The following is a 17,069-nucleotide window of genomic DNA, read 5'->3' as shown; positions in this document are numbered from 1 at the left end:
TTCCTAATATCTGGTCTGGATGTGTCGTGGTTTAACCCCAGCCAGCAACTAAGCACCACACAGCTGCTCACTCACACCCCACCCAGGCCCCCCGACCCCCAAGTGGGATGGGGAAGAAAATCGGGAAAAGAAGTAAAACTGGTGGGTTGAGATAAAAGCGGTTTAATAGAACAGAAAAGAAGAAACTAATAATGATAATGATAACACTAATAAAATGACAACAGCAATAGTAAAAGGATTGGAACGTACAAATGATGCGCAGTGCAATGGCTCACCACCCGCCGATCGACACCCAGTTAGTCCCCGAGCGGCGATCCTCCTGCCCCCACTCCCCCCAGTTTATACACTAGATGTGACGTCCCATGGTGTGGAATACCCCCTCGGCCAGTTTGGGTCAGGTGCCCTGGCTGTGTCCTGTGCCAACTTCTTGTGCCCCTCCAGCTTTCTCGCTGGCTGGGCATGAGAAGCTGAAAAATCCTTGACTTTAGACTAAACACTACTTAGCAACAACTGAAAACATCAGCGTTATCAATATTCTTCGCATACTGAACTCAAAACAGCACTGTACCAGCTACTAGGAAGACAATTAACTCTATCCCAGCTGAAATCAGGACAGGATGTTAACTGCTATCCATTAGCAGATGGAAGGACTCTATTATCATGGTAATGGGAATATCAAAAAAATAGAGACAAATAATGTAGAAATCAGGTTATTAAATGTTTTGGGTTTTTTTTTTTAATGAAGACATTTCCAGATCGTGACTATAGTTTCATTTTTGTTTTCTACTGAAAGTGTCTTACAGTCTGTTTTTTCCTGTATTTTGTTTGAATTTCTAGTCTCCTATACAAAAGACATTCATTCCTATTAACATATAGATGTCTGACTTCACTCTTCTTGTAGCCTCAGTGACATAACTGTTTTTACACTAAGAGTAGATTTCATCCTCAAGCTTTGTGCTGATACTTTGTGTATTAATTTCATTGCACAATATAGTAAAACCATGTAATGTATGCTTCTTTAGTGGCAACTAACTCCATTAAATATTTAGAAAAATGCAGCTGATTTCAGAATGCTGAAGTAGTCCATATTTTTTCCTGGTGTTTTCCTGTCAGGATTCAGTATGCTACTATTTTTAAATAGTATCAGCTGTGTAATCGTTTTATATATTTGCTGTTCATTTTTAAAGAATGTTACACATCTAAAAGTGTTGGGTCTAGTATTTTGTGGGAGATATCCAGTTCCATGAGATATTTCATAATATCCTTTGGGCTTGTGAATATCTTAAGGTTTTAAACCCTATTTGTATATCTTTGTATGCCTGTGATCACTTAAGTATGCCATTTCGGAGTAAACCACTTCGGGTATCTGGGGGTTGAGAGACGGTTTGCATGCCAGGTGGTTAAATTAATTTGCATTAAAGACTAAAATACAGATAGTCTTCTGGGGTTTAATTGTAGTTTTCAAAACCTTGTTCCCAAAAGGCAAAGTCTGAAAAATAGGCTTTTCAGGTTAATGCTGATTCAGTGTGTATCTGGGAGGGAATTAGGAAGGTGGCTTGCTGTGCATCTCATGAGTCAGCTGCCTCCTTCAATTCCTACTCCCAGCTCCACTGTAGCTCTGCTCTACTGCAGGCTCTTAAATCCTCTCCACACTATCTCACTAACTGTCTTACTGACTAGGCAACATCTAATTTAATTTGCTCTGTTCTGAAGGACAAGAAATTCAGTATAAACCTTAAGAGCCTCATTACTGACCAAAAAAGTGACAAAAGGAACAATATCAAATTTCTTCTGGCAAGTTTAATTTAGCACATCCAACATAAGAAAAGGTTTAGTATATCTCTCTAATAATGCCTGTCTATTAGAAAGGGAGAGATGGAGAAAGAGTACACAGGAAAGAGAGAACAGGATCACCTGTCACAGAGTCAAGTACTGACATTGAGAGCTCAGAAGTCAAAAGACAAACTGATTGTGCTTGGACTCAAGAGTCATTTCATTTCAGTGCTGAAATCTACAGTCTAGGTATAGGTAAGAATATGCCTTGGAGAACACAATGACCAAGTTAGAAGGGAAGATTTGGTTGATAAAGGATAACCACTAGTCAGACATAAGTGCAAAATAGTTGTGTTGGGAAGGTGACAGAACGTTATTACTTCCACTAAGTTTTTATTCTAAGTAGCAGTCTTAAGGAAGTAAGACCTATCTCTTGAAAAGCTATGAGTTCAGCCATAACAAGATAAAATGTGTGGTTATTAGAATAAAAAAAGGAGCAGAAAGCCTAAGCATTAAGGGGTGCTTATTCAAAAAGCGGGAGGGGGGGCTTTCCTTTTCATTTACACTAAGGGCTATTATGATTATTTACATTCTCACAGGCAGGTCCTTTTTATACTCCGAAGCTCCCAAAGAACCTCATCCCTTATTGTTACAGGCAACGTTCAGGTAAGTCTCTGCAGACCTTTGTTAGCATCTAAGATGGCCTTGCCTTGCCTGCCTTTTATTATTATAGGATAAATGAGGCAAAAGGAAGCAGATTCCTGACACAGACTGATTGTGCACAGAACAAAGCGTGCACAGGTGCCACTATTGACCACACTGTTGTTTCAAACATATGAGTTTATTCAGTCCGGCCTGAGAAACACATACATGCAAGATATGTTGTCAGAGCTAACTGGGTATAGAGTGCTCCTTGATCCACTAGTTCTAGCTTCTGAAGAAGCTGCCAAGGAACAGCCTCCTCCCTTCCTCGTCAACTCTGGGTCCCAGGCACAGTGGCAGATTGTTCCAATTGCTCACCCTTTTTTGCAGAAATGTACTTTTCACCTTGATTAGGCTTAATGCCTGCCTTTGATTTTTGTATGATCATGTAGAATCCATATGCAGTGAACAGATAGCTTCTCATCTATGCTAAACTGTCTCCTTGCCAACACTGAGGATCTCTCACTGCCCAGGAGGTCTGGGATACAGACAGAATCTTTCTTCTCCTTCCCTAAATGCTGGTGAGAGACCTTTGTACGTCCTTGAAATGTAATGATGCACTGCAGTTTTTTGACAGGTTGAGGGGCAGGACATAGCAATACTCTGCTCCATTTGGGTGAGCAGGCAGAAAGGACACCAGTAAATGTACAAAATCTATGAAGAAAAAGAGAGTGGAATACCTTGCCTGTGGTATCTGCCTTGTTACATGAGACAAGAGTTGGAAATTAATCATGATCCTTCTTTCTTGTAGGTGCAGCCCACTCAGAAATATCCTGATATCCCCAAACCAATGGAGTCTTGGAAGATGACACAGCATGTAATATCCGTGAGAAAACAAAACAAGAAAACCCCCAAACCCCATCCTTCTCAGAGAAAAGAAAACAAGAAAACCCAAGCCCTATTAAGATGTTTTCTGTGAATCATGCTAAGGTGCAGATGGGCCTTGAGAATGACAGAGAAAAATATGTCCATGGTAGTCCATAGAAACTGAAACAAGGGCTTTTAATGCTTTTTTAGTTTTCAGTTTTCCAGGCTGGTCCAGTGGCTTGAGGAATTGCCAGCAGCTCAATGCATCTGTGTTTAATGCCTCTAGTCAAGGACTTTTACCAGAAGGTCAAAATACACTTTGATCACAATAACTTGAGACGCTGCAGCATATTCAGCTCACTCCAAGTGCAATGATACCAATTCTTGTCTATCAATTGGCAGTAAATGGCACTGACGGGCAAGACTTCATGTAAGGATGGAAAGGTTAATATGAGAAGTAGTGAATGTCAGGACAGTTTATTTCCAGGCCAGCAGCATTAAACTGATATCCTGGACTTCAGATTTCTGTGGTGGGGCTTAACATACCACACTGATCTGTTTCTCTTGGCTGAAGTAATCAGCTGTTATCATCGAAATGTGAAGTTCTAATCATGTTGGAACTGCCTGTTCACTGGTGTTGCATACGTGATAGCAATATTTCTAATATATTTTTCCAGCAAAGTAGTTAACCCATCAACAATTGATTGGATGCTGTGTAGCCTAAGACTAGATTATATGAGAATTAACAGATAAGAGACCTTTCTGCAATGTGCCAGTGCAAGTAGCCAGATCATTCTCAGGACACCTCCTCAAAAAACCTTTTGTTTCCCTTTTCATTTATCCCCAGAATTAGTGCTCTGGGATGTAAACTGACCAGGTTCTCTCACCCGCACACAGTTTTATTCAGATGCTACTTCTGTCTCAACAAAACCAATCCATTTCTGCTAAGGAAGCTTTCTCTCTATGTGCAGACAGTGGAAATATAGGAGTAAGACATTGATTTTTGGATTCTATCTCCTTTAAAATGCTCGTGGTTGCAGCCTCTGTTATCAGAGTTCATATTTATCTTACCTAAATGCAGGAGTTTAGTGACTGTAGCCCCTAAATCCAAATCCTAGGTCAAAATGTTATAGGTTCCTCATTTAGGCATATCAATTAAGTGCTTAGTGATAGGTGGGATGAAGTGAGGTACTCCTGGGTGAAGTACAGGTTTGGGTTCTTATTTTATTTTCTAGGTTTTATCATATGTAATGGGCATGGAAATGATCCTCTAACATTTCAAAACTTATTTTATTTTAATGAATAAATAAATAAATCATTTTAAAACTAATTTTAAAAATCTAATGATGAGGAAAGAATGGAGTAATCTAAATTTTCTCATTCAGTACTTGAAACTCAAGCAGCACATCATTACATTGCAAAACAATGAAATGTACCAAAATGGATGTAAATAGTAATAAGCAACATGACAAGGGAAAGAAAATTAATAGGTTGGAAAAATCATTTAAGGCATTATAACTACATAACATAATTTCTTATAATTATTTTTTGTTAGTTTTGGCCACAAATTTTTAGTCTCTGCTGGAATGATTTAACTGAAGTATCAAATATAAGGCAAGTTAATAAACAGACTTTTTAAGTGAGTGGAATTTAGCAAACCTACCTCCTAGCTGTTGGAATTCAGATGGTACTTGGCTGAGCACAAGGCCAAGTCTATATACAAAGTGCTTTGGCAGTATGAACATATCAGGATAATATGGAGGTAATTCTAGCAGTGATGTTAATGGTGAAGGTCTGAAGCAATGAATCTGCTAAGTTTGCCCAACCAGCTTAAAGACACAGCTCCATGACATGAGGTATCTACTATCTCCCTCCCTGATAAATTCACATGCGTGTGGTACCAGCAAAGCATTCCTAGGATGAACCATTAGAACTGCTTTGCTGGCAATTTATTCTAGCTAACAGCAAAGTATGGTTTTGTCTTTATAATGTTAACCACAAAAAGAAATTTTGCCAGCATAGCTATATTAATCACAGATTGTACCTCATCGCAATTCTTGTTAAGCATAGACCTGACCTATTTAACAATAAGACTGCTGTATAACATCTTCACTGACCTACCCATTGTAAATTATAAATGTAAATTGAATTCAGTGGACTTTGCGTTTACAGCAATATGAAATAGAGTCAAATTTAGCCCAAGGGGAACCATTTTGAGCTTTCTTATAATTGACGTATCTGCTAAAAGGTTTAAGTAGTTGATTCCCCTCCCATTCTCGAACTGTTTTCCAGAATTCATTCATCTGTATATTTAATTGAATTTTCTTTAATTTTATTTTATTTTATTTTGTTTTGTTTCATTTTGTTTTAAAGGAACTGGGACAGATCATCAGCTGAGCTAAACTTAGATATATTGTTTGGTGTCCCTTGTACAAATTTGTTTGTTCGTTCACCTCCAATATCTGCAGTAAAGAGCAAGCGTATTCCCCTGGAATTTAGTTGCTGACTGTTAGAAAGACAAGTTCTGAAGCCAGCTGAGTAGTTTCTACAGGATTCTGCTTAATGCTATATAGGCATCCAGTGTTTGTTTTATTGTACTGATACATTACACCTCCACGTGCTTGTATTTTTAGATGCATATTTTTCAAATATGCTTACAATTAGAAATGTGACTGCAAAAACCATCCCCCAAGAACTTCCTACATTTGCTATTGCTGTCTATACATCTGATTCTTCTTTCACTTACATTAGTGTAAATCAAGGGTAATTCTACTGCTATCAGTGAAATTACAGTGATGCAGAAGTGACATAACTAAAAGGCAGATAAGGCCTTGAATCTTTTTTGAGGGATGCTGACTTAGTTATTGACACAAAAAAAAGCTGTAATTACTGTGAGCAGCTTGCAGAACTAATTAAGCAGCAGAAGCTCTTCATGTATTGTCAGCCAAATTATCAGTTCTGATTTTAGGATTTTTGTTGTGGAACAGGATTAGTGTTCACGGGAGAAGCAAAATGGATACAGGCTAGTTTTTAGGAACTTGATTGAACCGACAGTTTTACAGAGATATTTTAACTTGTATATCAAACAGAAAACTTGTCTTTCAAATCATATAGCAGTATCTGAATTCCTAGGTGTAGAGTTACAACTGATATTATGGTTTGGACTTAACAATAGTCAATACTAGGCTTCAGTTACAATGAGCTCTTTGACTGTTAGTGGCATGTGAAGAACATGAAGTTGGTGAATGGCAGGCTCTCCTATTTAAAGTTTGGTTTATAGATAGGCTTGAGTTTGAAACTTACTGAAGTTAAAGAACAGTTATCTATGGACTTTCACTGAGTAATAAGTGCTCATACTGGGAGATGGAGTCTCTAGTTTTCAGACTACCTTCACCTCCCCTTGTGATTTGCAACAGAATCATTACTGTGATTAGGATTAGGGTTGTGGAGCTAAAGTTAGATCTGGAGGAGAAGGCACTCTTGAGTATAGTGAGTATGTTCTCTCGTAAGAGAGAAAAGTTCCTGTTAGACCTGGTCTCCAAGCATCTGTTTGGCTAAATTTAAGGCAGGAAATGTCAATAGGTACTGAAGTATATTTCGTTTTGAACTTTGTTAAGACTTGAGTTTTGGTCAGGATTCTCGTTAGGACTGAAACTCACTCGGTTTTTTGGTAGGCCTATTTTACAAGGACAAATTTGCATTAATTGAGGGCTGGTATCATCAGTGGCTACAGACATATGTTTGTCAGGCTGAAAGCGGTTGCTTTCTTTAAATTAACAAGAAAATTGAGAATAGGTTTAGGATTAGGATGCAGGTTAAGCTTTGGGTTCTGACTCCTTAAGGGAGGTTAGGCTAGAGTTTATAATGGGTCTCTGGGTTCACAGTAGTACTCTTACCACCAAGGCTTGCCAGTTACATTCATCTTTGGAAGTGATAAAGGTCTTTTCTTAGCATTAGAATTATGGTCAAGGTAGAATTAGGATTAGGGTTCAGGCTCATCGAGGGGTGTGAATTAAGCTTAGAGTTATCAACAGGAGGATGGAGCTTAGTTTAAATATCAGTAAGGTCATCTCTTAAATGTTAAGGAAAATGCATTTAGTGCATGAGCTGGAAGATGAAGAGGGTCTTAAAGTTTTGCACATAATTAGAGTCAGAGCTTACAAGGGACAGTTGAGTTTAGTCCTAAATTTAGGTTGTTAACTGTTACAAGTCCGCAAAACATTAGTTTGGTGACTCACATCTGTTTAGCAATTCCTATTATGCAAGGCACCAACATCATCATTATTTTAAACCAAAAGAGACAGTCAGTCATCCATGCCAAATGGAACATGTTGCAGGAAACGGTTTTGCACATGCAGTATAATCTGAAAAAAATAATATATGCCACTCCTCACTGGATGCCATGTGCTGGAAATATCGCTATATAGAAAATTTAGGCATCTGAAACAGATTTGCAAATTTCTTTTCTAGAAAGAGGCATAAAAAATATTAGGTGTTCTTTTGTCCCTAGCAAATTCTTTGGATTTGCCCCAGGAGAGTACAATGGATCCTGTATGTTGCATACAGTTTGTTTATGGGACCTGTTCTTTCTGCTTGACTACTCTTCAGTCTGATCCATTTTCTCACTAGTTTGCTTCCCTATTACTTTTAAGGGCCTAAGAAAACTTACTGCGCTGTTTACTCACCAAAGCAGCACACCTGGTAAGAATCTATAGCTTATTCTCACAAAAATAATAAAATAGGAAATTTGAGGAACTGAAATGTGATCTGCAGCAGTACTCAAAGGTAGATTAAACCCTTTCAGCAATACCATAGTTTACAAAACCTAGGGGACAAGATAGGTCTCCAGCAGAGGGCTTTCCTCAGCCACAATAAAAGTAACTCAGAAATACCAGTATTTATGCCATAACAAGGCACTCGCCCCCATGATGATGTTCTGCCTAGGTTGGGGTCCATGACAAAGAATAGCAGGTCTGTTATTTATATGCTTTCCTATTTTATTATTGACCTGTCTCTCACTTGTTGGGCTCTCACAGGTCTGCTACTGTATGTGACAGGGATCACATGCTAGGAACTCCCACCCACGACCCAGAACCACTCTCATTTCTGTTTTCTTGAAATAGATCCCTCTTCCTCTTTGTTTCTTTCTCTCTTTTCCTCTTTCCTAGAAATTTGAGTATTTTTAAAATACAAGCACATTCCTTGATAAGTCAGCTAAAGAGGAGTTAGCATGCAATTGGATATAGAGGCCAAGGATACTTGAATCATTTGTACCAAACTAATGAGTTCACCAGATCAAAGACTGCTTGAGGATTCAAGAAAGAAAATGTGGGAAAGGTGGAGAATACTTCTTTTAAAAATCTGTAATTCAAAAGGAAGTGCAACCCCATGAATGCAGCCTTTATGAGAGATTATGACCTTTTTCCATTATTCACAAGCAAAAAAGGTTAGGCTGGGTATTAATCTGAGGTGTTCCCTGAGGTGATGTCTTCTCTCACTGGGTAATATTCTGGGCACACGTAACTGGAGACAATTAATTCCCACAAAGCATTTTCCATGCTCACTTAATATAAGGACAAGAGCTGTAGAAAGATGGGTCAGTTCTGGGTGGGACCTTGTCAGAGTGTTGGAAATTTAAGACAATGAGCTCACACAGCCAGACTGCTACTGAATTAAAAATGGTGTCTGCATGCAACATTGGCCTTTCAAAAGGCTCAGATCTTTCTTCTCATCCCTGCTTGTTTGAAGTATCACTTATTGCTAAAGAAACTAGTTCTTGCTCACATATTTACAGTTTTACTTTGCCCAGCTGGAGTCCATGGGTGTTTCTAGTTTGTATCTTACGGGGCACTTCATGTCTTCTTTCAAAAAAACAGTTCAAGCTGCAGCAAGTCAGCAGGACTGATCCAAAAGTCATCTGGAGGGTATGGTGCAGGTTACAGCTACCCAGGCACACTGAGTGGTTTAATATGTTCTTAAACAATCTGTGATCAGGTGTTGTGAGACTGCCATGTAAATGGAAGGCCACAGCCAGTCTTGTGGCTGCTATTCAGAGGTGACACAGATTAAACTATTTAGTTTTATTTGCACAAAATCCTCAGAACTCCTTTTCAGTATTCACACTGGGACTAGTATGCATTTTATTGGAGAAAGCATTGCTTGACACAGCTAGAAATTTTCCCTACAGCTTCTTGACTAGAATGCTTCAACAGAGGCACTTCAGTGGTACAGGGAGGGATCTGCCTGCACCTTTGCAAGTAACGCTACAAAAATGCAATGAACCAAAGGAAATGAAATGCGAATAAATTCCACTCAACGTTGTGACATGCCAACAATCCACAGCATGGCCTGATTCTCTAGGGTCTGCAGGGATTGCACAGTGCAGAAAGGAAAAGCTTTCACATTTTCTAAAACACTTTACATTCTTTTTTATTTGCTACTCGTGCCTGAACTGCCCTTATGGGTTTTCAAACCACTTCTGCTGAGTGCAATCTATTCATCCAGCTAGGGAATAGAAACATTTCCATGCCATTTACATAACCAGCTAACATGATCAGCTTGAATTTCAAACATCAATTGTCAGATGGAGACAATGACAGAAAGTGACAGATAGAAAATGATCTATTGACAGAATATATATATTTTTTTCCCCTCACAAGTGTATCATCATGAAAACCATGCTTCATTTCTAAATCCCACTTCTTCAGGCACCATAGAGAAAAAAACCCCACATTATGGAATCAATACATGGAGTGAAAACCAAGCCCTCAAACCTGCAGAAAACAAATAGAAGAATTTGAAAGACTGCCTAAAATCACATCTACTTGGGAGCATTCTATGGGAAGAAAAAACAGGCAACACCCATGAGCAAAGCATTCCCTCTGACTTACTTGCTAACCTTTGCTCATAGCTCCTACTGATGTCAGTGTAAGGTTACAACTAACTGGCTCTTTGAAAATCAAGCCTGTTTAGGTGGTCATAAATGCTATTTGAATTTATCCTAACAGTTAGATGTCATAGCTTTTGCATTCAAAGTATTGTTAGTAGCTGGGAGCACATCTGCAGCGGGTTTACTAATTTGAAAAAGCCAAGAGAGCTAGACGCCCATGCTGAGTAAGATGCACTGTTTTCGTTTAAACCATTGCTCTCCTTCGGAATTGTGCGCTTAGGTTGGTTCACGCTTTTTACAATTTTAGCAATTGTTTAAACCAGTTTTCTTCACTTGAGGGCGCTAAAGGCCTAGCTCCGGAAAAGTTGCTTGCGTTCGCAAGCAGTACTGCTCAGAAGTATCACAAGACCAAAAAAAAAAAAAGGGGGGGGGGGGGGGAGGGGGAGGGGAGGAGGATTGCTACAGTGTAAATAATTATTTTTAGTTACATATACTAACATGATGAAATCTTGGGTGCTAGAGATGGAAAGAAACTATTGTCATACAGATCATAACAGATGGCCATGTGCTGCTGTCTGCCTTGGATCAGAAGATGACCAGAAGCAGCTCATCCAAGAGAAGTGTCCTATCTGCTTCTCTGTGATCAATACCTCTTCCACACAGGTGAGCAGATAGATACAAGCCAGAGTTAGCCCAGTAAGCTTAACAGGGACCTGAAGATTTTGTTTGTATTTGCCTCAAACAGATGTGTTCTGCTTCCCTCCCAATCCACGTATGTCCTAATTCATAGCTACCGTTCAGCTCGGTTTAGTTCCAGGAGTTAATATTTAATTCAGCAGCAGATCTGGTCCTCTCACACACTTAAACAGTTCACTTCTTTCAGATTATCTTTCTCTTCCCTCTGGCTTCTCCTTTTCAAAAAGCTTTTTATGGCATTAATCTACACAGTAGTCTTTTTTTTTTTTAAAGATCTATATAAGCAGAGCATCTACTTTCTGTCACTTCTTCACAATTGAATTGTCATTCAAGCTGTGAAGTACTAACTAAACTCAAGAGGTAACAAAAGCAATATTCCATTGATGTCATAAGCAAAGCCACTTTTCATAGCTAAATCACATATGACTAATATATTGGTCATGCTGATGTGCTGGGTTGTAGTTTAAATGTTTCTAATGACGTTCTGTAACTATTTATACAACTACTGCTTAAGAATAATCTGGCAGTTCATTTGAAACATTTACAGTCTGTTTGAGCTAGAAAACTACTTCCTGCCATGGGTTCAGATACTTTAAACCCCTCTGTCCTCCTGGAATTTTTCAGCTGTAGCTTGATTTTGTTTGCAATACTATATAAATGATAACACAACAAGACAGGATGTGTTAATTATTACGCATGCAAAATCAGAGCCTGAATGAAGGGCTGCCATAAACTGTGGGTCCTTTCAGTTGATTTCATTGCTAACATTCTTCTGCTACTGATCATAGCACTTTAGCCCCCCTTTCTGAGCTAAAGGCAGGCATATGTCCCAGATGACCCTCCTTCTACTAATCTATGCTACTAAAAACTAGATGGCTCAAGTCCCCGTGTAGTCAAGCACAAACAGTGAGGTGAGCATCTCAAAGAGTAAGTCTCGCTCCTTCATTGTGGGGCTTACTGCCCATCCTACTGATTGTCTAAAAAAAGCAATTTGTCTCATAGAAGCTAGTTTCCCACCCACTAGCTATGAAATAATGAGCTCTGTTTGGTCACCTGAATTCCCAGGTTTCACTGAAGTGGACATGGAAAGCTGGCAGGAGATTATGAGCACAAAAATGGTTAAAACTGAGAAGCATGAAGGCCCCTTCTAAATGTGCTTATATGCCCTTTGACAGGTGGGAGGTTTGTCTGCATTTTTTACTAAGCAAAGCATTTCCAGAATGTCTGTGATTACGGACAATGAAGAAAAAAAACTGTAAGGGAAAGTGGCAAGAAAGGGAATGAGCTAAATCATCTGAAGATTCTGAACTGTCTTGGGTCTCTTGGGAAGAGAAAAGTGAGATACTCAATGAACATGCCCTCCTGTACTGCACACAGGGAAATTAAGACAGCACTGTCAACAGTGTCTGTGTCTGTGATACTGATGACAGTGGGGAACATAAGCAGAAGCACAACCTTGCCCCTATTACATGACATAGAAACCACACTGCAATAAATGAGGCCAGAGAGACGGCTACATTCCTATAAACCTGCAATATACTGGACCCTGTCTACTGTGAGTTCATCTAATCAACATTCCTTTTAACTCCAGTATTGATCAGTGACTTTTATTTACCCAGTAATTTTAAACCAACTGAGCTGATTTCATTGTCACTCATGTCAGCACATATGAAAAAAGACAAGATTTTCAGAAGAGTGTATATCTGATTTGCATACATGGTTATGGAGGCAGCACATATAAATCATCAAAATTTACCATCACTGGCTGCTTGTAACACATTTGCTAAACAAATGGCATGGGAATGCCAAACCTGAACCAAATGTCTATTAAGTATCTTGCTTGGGGGAGAGAAGACAGACTTGGAAAAAATAAAAATGTTGCAACTGTGTACCCAAATTACACTGTGCTCCATGCCAGGCACTATAGAAATATACAACAAAACACAGATTCTGCCTCCAGTTACAGATGTGTGTAACAAAAATTGTGATCCCTTATCAGTGTAATATGGCTGCTTTCTTACAGTAAAATGCATAAACTCCTGCACGATAAAGCACTGCCTTGTTCTTAGTATATATCTTTCTGTTTCTAAAAGTTTTAATAGTTCCCAGATAAACAGATACTTGATCTCATAATAACAGACAGACACTTAACTTTTGTTGGTGTCTTGTCCCCGCATCTTTCAGACCACTATGCATCTATGATGTTTTATGTGTTATCTTTGCGGAATATATCAAATGCTTGCAATGGCTTCGTATGCTTGTCATATTAAAATGCAGCACTGGGAACTTAGAAATCCATGTAGTATAGGCATATGGATAAGTAATATTTTACTATAAATAATAAAAAAGCAGAAGGAGTAAGAGATTTTTAAAAAAGAGAGAGAGAGAGAGAGAGAGAAGCATTACATCCTTTCTGTACCAGCTAATTCAAACAAGGCCACAACATAACCAACACATTTGGAGACAAACAATTTCATTGCATTATGCCTTTCAGTATGGTCAATCAGATGGCAAAGACCTTGAGTAACCTCATTTTCACATGCTCAGAAAGCATGGAGCATTGCCACTGCTCTGTGAAGAGGCCACAAGCCAGGTCACAGTGTTAATCACTCAGAGAGAGAGCTGTGAGGTCTGAGCATAGAGATCCACAGTCACAAGAAAATAATGTGCACACTGGTTTCATAAGCAGTGAAATCCCCTGTAATTTTGTTGCATGCATTCAGAAGCTGAGAAAGTGGAAGTCTGGGGATCTCGCTAGCATTCCCCCAAATCTGCTTTGTCTCCTACACCAATTGCAAGACCTAACATTTTGCTAGCAATCCAGTTAGCCAAAGAGAACTACAACGAACAGTACAGCTGGTTGTGAGTTAATGAGGACCCACTGCTGTGTAATGTGAGTTTGCCTCAGCCCAATACAACCATTTCTAGACTCTGCCGGCAATACAGCACACACTGTAGTTCTGTTCAACCATGGAGAGAGCTTGAAGTGAGGCAGAATGGGAGAATGGTTTATGCCAAAGAATTTGTTGGCCAGGGCTGGTTTAGATCCGGCTTATATTTTGGCTGAAACCTCAAAATTTGTTGATAACATGGCTTGGATGACCTTGATTATGGCTTATCCTTATATGTCAATGCCCAGCCTGTAACATATCTGTTTCAGCCCTTAGTGGCTTGGGTTGTGTTTTCCATATGCCACAACCTTATGCTGATATGTGAGTCTACAAACTATTTTACTCCAAATTAAGGAAGGAAACAGAGAACAAATACAGGTCTCTTACATGACCTCTCCTCTAACACATACCTGTAAATTATGTATAGAACAACCTCCAGCTTCTGCCGGCAGATGGCAAGCTGAGGTTCATTTAGAATCATCTAGGTTGGAAAAGATCTTTAAGATCATCAAGTCCAACCATCAACCCAACACCACCGTGGCCACTAAACCATGTCCTGAAGTGCCTCGTCTACGCATGTTTTGAACATCTCCAGGGATGGTGACTCAACCACTTCCCTGGTCAGCCTGTTCCAATGCATGACAACCCTTTTAGTAAAGAAATTTTTTCTAATATCCAATCTAAACCTCTCCTGGTGCAACTTGAGGCCATTTCGTCTTGTCCTATCACTACTTACTTGATAGAAGAGACCAGTACCCACCTCACTACAATCTCCTTTCAGGTAGTTGTAGAGAGCAATAAGGTCTCCCCTCAGCCTCCTTTTCTCCAGAATCAACAACCCCAGTCCCCTCAGGCACTCCTCCTAAGACTTGTGCTCCAGGCCCTTCACCAGCTTTGTTGCCCTTCTCTGGACACACTCCAGCAACTCAATGTCTTAAAGATACAGAAAGCAGAAAATAGGATCAGAATCTGTTTCCTGTTCTCACATTGTAACATGTATGAAAGTTAAGCACAATATACAAAGACAAATATTAAATATGTCCCAGACTTTGCTTTCTGTACCAATGCGAGACTGAGTCAACAAGCTCTGGTAAGATTACTGTGGTAGCTAAAGAAGGTACTTTTCTACAGTGAGAACCTGCAGCCTTGTTCACTGGTTAGCTTTTTCTACAGTGCTAAATCCAACATTTGTGAAGCAGGAACACAGCTTCCCATACTATCAGATTACCTTAAAAGGCATGAGATTTTACAGAATTTAAAAATGGTATGTTAGCCTTCTGATTGTAAGGATACATGTTTTTAAGATTTTCACTCCAATCTCAAAAGCTATGCATCCACTTGAAAATGAAAGAAATGCTCTCACAAATCACGGCTACTTTCCTAAAGCAGTAGTGGCATATCCTCAATGACAGGATATGTGAAGCCAAGCCTAGAAATTGCTTGTTTCTAACCAGAACGTCACTCAAAATAGCTCTGACTAGGGAGACTGAATTAGAATGATTTCATCCAGAGATCTCACAAAAAAGTGATCACATACTCTTTTTCATCCACTCTTCTAACATCTCTGTACTTTGATGAGAAAACAGGAAATACATTTATTTTTTAAATGACCAGGACAGATAGGACAACATTATGATTCCCATGGTTAACCTCTATGGAACTTAAGAACAAGCAGGACAGGGAAGTAACACATCAATCTTATTTGCAAATAACCGTTTATGATCCCAAAAAAGGGAAGAAATAATACACAGACTTCAAACTTAGTAGCTACCAACCAGGTAATCAAAGTGCTAGGAACAGCACAGTCAATATGGTAGATACACATACAGTTGCACATGAATGTAGTATGTCTATTTTACAGTCTTCTAAAGTAAAAGCAAAAATGTAGAAACGGGGCCATGAAGTTGGCCTGTCAAAGAATAGCCATCAACATAACAGTGGAAGAGACTAAGAACTCTGCCCTTTACATGTTTAGGAGTGCTTTTGGTTGATGGTTTGACATGATATTAGTGGAGCCCCTTTGACCTCCTGATAAGTCTGTACCTGCTCGATGTATCATAAAAAAAAAAGTTTTAGTCTACATTACATTCAAACAATGCCTCACTGAGGGCTTCTTTTACCTGAGCACCAAATGCACCTGGGCTTTCCAGCACATGGCATAATGTCTTAATGTCTTCCAACCCACATAATGTCTTAATCTCCCAAGACACACAGTTTTAATGTCAAATTAGGCACACTCAGCAAACAGTGCTCTCATCACACTGAAATGAGATTTTGCAACTAACTGCAGTGAAAGAATAATGGGTTTGATATTATTCTCAGAACTATTTTCAAAGTTTTTTAATTATTTTCCTCAAAATATTTTGAGACCACATTAGCTGATTTTCTGAGGGGAGAATGTGAGTTATTTGGCTTATTCAAAAGCAACATAGACTAGCTCAACATTACTACTGAATATAGCACTGTGCTGCATGCAGAGTTTAATTGCATGATGTGCATTCATGGTTGGAAGCATACAAGGAAAGAAAGCCTTTCAAATAGAACAGAAGGCAGATAAACGGAAAGAATACATGTATCTGCATGTATGTGTTTGCAAGTAAATTCAGTGTCAATTACAAGGATTACTATTAAACTGATGTAAAGAGCTAATTGTAGCAAATATGTCTGTAGTGCAAGACATAAATCAAGAGCATACAATGCTTAACAGGTGGACACAGTTCACAGTTTGTGTAAGCTACTTCCTTGGCAAGAAGCTTCTCTGGATTTCTGCCCAGGGGCCAGGTGCTCCTCACTGATTGACAGGGCTAACCTCACCGCACTTCCCCCACTGGCATATTGCTACGTATTTTGCATTAGGAAGGAAACCTCACTCTAAAAAAAGATGCAGAATGGACAGGAAAATTCTTGGGAAAACAGCACTGGTCTGTACAGTAACTCAGTTCCCAGTCCAGCATTAGCAGAAATTCCTTGTAGATCTTATTTCCCTTCTGCTGCCCATTTTTAATCATCTCCATAGGGACTGATTCTATTTATTCTGCTTGGCTTCTAGCTGTTTTCTCTGCTGTCCAGTAATGTACTTACTGGTGGATTTCCCAGGGGACTCCACATTTGATTCACTGTCTCAGCTCTCTAAATTTTTTCCAGTTCAACACTGCATGCCCTAAAATCAATAAATCCAGATGGTAAAGAGTTCTCCCATTGCTAACAGTATAATTGAGGTAACTGAAGGATTACTAAAACAGATTATTAAGTGGTTATTCATACAAGTATTTGGGTGGTATTAGCAAGACATTTCATCACGAGGTTTATAT

Source organism: Accipiter gentilis, chromosome 14, assembly GCF_929443795.1.
Source record: "Accipiter gentilis chromosome 14, bAccGen1.1, whole genome shotgun sequence".
Lineage (NCBI taxonomy): Eukaryota > Metazoa > Chordata > Aves > Accipitriformes > Accipitridae > Astur > Astur gentilis.
This window is presented reverse-complemented; position numbering follows the sequence as displayed.